This window comes from Pinus tabuliformis, chromosome X, assembly GCF_031772625.1.
Source record: "Pinus tabuliformis cultivar Carrire ecotype Pingquan chromosome X, CPIR1, whole genome shotgun sequence".
Classification (NCBI taxonomy): Eukaryota; Viridiplantae; Streptophyta; class Pinopsida; order Pinales; family Pinaceae; genus Pinus; species Pinus tabuliformis.
Window position 1 is genome coordinate 1,222,622,703 of NC_142308.1, and position 4,120 is coordinate 1,222,626,822.

The following is a 4,120-nucleotide window of genomic DNA, read 5'->3' on the forward strand; positions in this document are numbered from 1 at the left end:
GTGCTCTAAACTAAAAGAGATACAAATACACAAGAGAAACCTAAGCCACTGGGGTTGGGCCCAAACCCAAGAGCCTCAGCCCTCTCGAACTAACTCGGTAATGAATCAATAAGCATCTTCTCATTATCATTGAATCAATGTCTAATATATCACATAATAGTAAAAAATAATAGTTCCAAGTTCTTGAGCTCAATAGATACTTAGATGAAAACAAAACTCAAATCCTAATGAGCTCTTTTACATGTTTATTTATATACGAGGGTAGCTACTAGTAGCTCCCTAGAAAATAGGAATATTTTTCTGCCACAACTCAAGAATGGTGGATGTTGTTCCTCATTACTTGCACTTTCTTGGCTGCCAATGACCTTGTTACTTTCACTTGCTTTCTTTCCAATGACCTCAAGCTGATGAGGGAGAGAGGTTTATGATATTGGGTTGATTGAGGGAGTTAAAGGTGGACAACCCCCTAGATTCTCTCCTTGTTATCTACTCCGAGCCCCTACATAGAAATCATCTCAAAAATTGCTCATTTTCCTACAATTATACCATATTAGGCCACATGACATTAAAAACGTTTTTTATCTTTCTTACTGAGCATGATATAACAAAAAATGTAAAGAAATGTGAGAAAGCGATAGCTCTAAAGTTGGAGGATTGCATCATGACCCTTATAATGTACCTATTAATGAGCCTCATCATCACCCTCTACTGAAATTGTTGCTCATCCTCTGAGAAACTCAATCATCCATGTGTATCTCTCTCATGGCCCTCGTGGCTTCCCTAACATCCCAAGGCTCCTTAGATGGTTTTCCTTATTAGGGATAGAAACTTGCATTCTTCTCTATTTTTGTCCACTCCTTATGCTCTTCTACTTCATCTCTTCTTTCGTATAGGCCTAACAGCAAGGGTGGACTAAGCTTGAGTCATATCAACTTTAGTTTCAACCTTTTCATGATCCTCTTGTATAAGGGTGTTCTCTCCAAGGCATTCCTTAGCCTTTTAGGAGAGTGATATTCTCTAATCTAGAGGTTGTGGGGTAAGGCATGCCATCTCCTTTAGCAGGCTTGTAGGATTTATGTTCCCAACAACTTCAATGTGTATTCAAAATGTAGGATGGCTTGTTTCTAGTTGGAAAGGTATTAGGTGCTACATCAACATCAGTGGATATGATGCCATGATTTCTAATGACAACCATTCGGTTCACTAGCTCTGAGCTGATATACAATGGTTCCTTTTCCTCCTTTTCCATTACTCTTTTCACTTCCTCATCTCTTGTCTCCTCACAATTCATACAGTATGCTAAGGCCATCAGCTTTGTATCCCCCAATCTTGCATTAGGATCCCAAAAATTCATATCTATCAGAGTGAGGTTGTGTATGTAAAATTCAGCCAATTTTTCTTTGTCCTCCATGTTAGCTTGGTTGCAAAATTCAATGAACATGTTTAAATCCTAAAAGGGAATAGATCCATGTTGTGCTAAGGTTTTGATTTGGAATTGCAGACACTATTATTTGAGAAAGAGGGGATAATACTTTGATGGTTTTCTTCATTGCAATGCATACATCAAAAGGCTTGCCATGGTGGCAAGTTGTGTTTATTTCTCCTACAACTTCTCTCTCAACCACATATTTTTTGTTTGTAGTTTCTCCTTCATTGTAGACTCTCTCATTCTCAGCTGACTTAATTATTTTCTCATTTCAAGGACCTTTATTCCATCAGGCCCACATCCTCTACCTTCTTAGATTTATAAATTCGCATCCACCTGTGGGTTCTTCCTCTTTCTGTTTCCAGCTCATAAAAGAGTGGGACTACATATTTTTGGGTAATAATCCTCCCTCCTTCAATGAATTTGTAATAGGACATTAGGCTAGGTTATGGAATAAGCTATTGGAGCTCTAGGAAGTCCTTCTTAAATGTTCTTGGGGAGGCTACTACCTCTTGTAGCTATTGTGTCACATTCTACCCTTCTAGTAGCACATGTTGGTCCTCTAGTAGCACATTCTACCCCTCATGTAGCATTCTCTATCCCTCCTATAACATACTTTGTCCCTCATGTAGCATACTCTACCCCTCTTCTATATTCCCTTTTCCTTCTTGTTGGAGGGTTGTTGGTGTCCTGGGTTGTTTGAAGGAGGTTGATATGGCGGTAGGCATCCTCACATATGCTATAGGAGTCTTTTTTTAGGGTTTTGGAGAGGTGACCTCTTCATTTTTTCCTTCAGTTGGTCCTACCTCAGCTTTCTTTCTTGGGAACTCCTCCATTGTGATGGGGACCTTTGTGGGATTTTGTGGCCTCCCTTGCTTAGTCTTGGTGCTTTTCTGGGGTCTTAAAATATTAGGGGGCTTGCCTTTGTCTCTTCCTATTAGGTTTGACTGGGTGCTTAAGGTAGCTAAATTTACATATACCTCATGTTCATTGGTTCCTAGAGACAAACTTGTTTTCTTTGGGGTTATCTCTATTTCTATGGGCTCAATAGTCCTCTCACGACTTAATGTTTCTTTTTCTTTTTTTCCTCCTCTTATTTTTCATCTTTTTCTTCTCCTACCTTTGCCTCTGTTTCTTCTTCTTCCTCTTTTTTCATTTATTCTTCTTCTACTATCATTTATGCTTCTATGTCTCTTTCTTTTTCTTCTAACCCTACTGCCTTTTCCTCTTCTATCCTTACCCCTTCTTCTACTCCCTCCCATTTTCCCTCTCTTCCTCCAACACCAGAGGCTAGGGTCTCACCTTGTGTGAGGGCTTCTGTCTCTATGAAAGTTTCTCTATCCATGTCTATGAATTTGGACCAAAGGACAAGGAATCTCAAATTGTTCAAGGCATCCACTACTATCAATTTAATGAGGCCATCATGGCCTAGGTGTTGGTGTTTTCCCTCTCTTACTTTTTGACTCATTTCCCTGATGGTCTACAAGAGGAAGCATGACACACTAAGTCTTTGAGCAAGAGGAAATTCTTCCTTGAACCTGATTTCATGAAGTAAACTAAAGTGGTAAGCATATACCACACTCATTCTTTCCTCACAGGATATGTTATTCAGAATATGGTAGGCCACCTCATCCCAAGGATATGGTATCCTTTCCCTCCTAACTCCATTCTTGTCTTTAATAGGCTTTTCATTGGCAGTGAATTTTTTTTTAGCAATGAAACTAGTGGCTTTGTCTTCTTTGCTCCACGTGATCCCTAGAGGTAGGATTTTTACTCTACTAATTATTTTAGGTCTAAGAGAGATATCCAACCCTGGCACTGACCTCTATCTGTGAATTCATATCCATTGCAAATTCAAAGGCAATGTCATCATCATACTCCTTCAATAAATCAAAGAATCCTAGCCGCTGGTGTCTTCTAAAAATTTCTACCACAGGAGGTTGTAGGTGGATTCTCTTGGTATTTGAGGGCTCCCTCCTATTAAATCCTCCACCCATATCTTCTTTATGTTCCTAATTAAGTGAGGGAGATATGCTTCTTCAATAGCTTCAATGTTTAATTTAGTGGAAATAGTGAGTCAAACATTCCTTGTTGATGAAAATTACCTATGTTTCAATAACTATAATACTCAAAAAGACCTTTTAATTTCACAATTAGATTGCCACTATCTATAGAATTTAAGTAAAATTTTCATGCAATCTTATGGATGGATGAAGGAGATGGTGTTACTTACTTCTTGTCAAGTAGTCTAAGATGAAGATGTTACTTTGGAATTCAATTCGAACCTTTGGGACCCTTTTTCACCTTCTCAAACTTCCTGTAGCAGTTGCAGGCCTTCCTATAGCTCTTTTATGTTGCAATTGAAGGACGAGGTTTTCACACCAAGATTTCCTCTCCCGAATTGTTTTTGAAATGAGAAAGTATGAAAAATAACACGAACTGAAGTACACAATATACCTTTTTTGAGTTGAGGCTTGGAGTGCTATGGCGACCTGACATCACATGGGGTTTCCTCTTTTGGACCATTTTCCCCACTCTCAGTAATTATTTCTCCTTCCCTCGTAATCGCGCTCCATTATTTGTGACCCCAACTCGGCTGATGTGACATCTCCATGTTGCATGAGTGCTTACCATCACTTTTAGTTCACTAACTGAGGGTGGCAAAGTTAACTGACCACCTCCAGCTTATTAAAA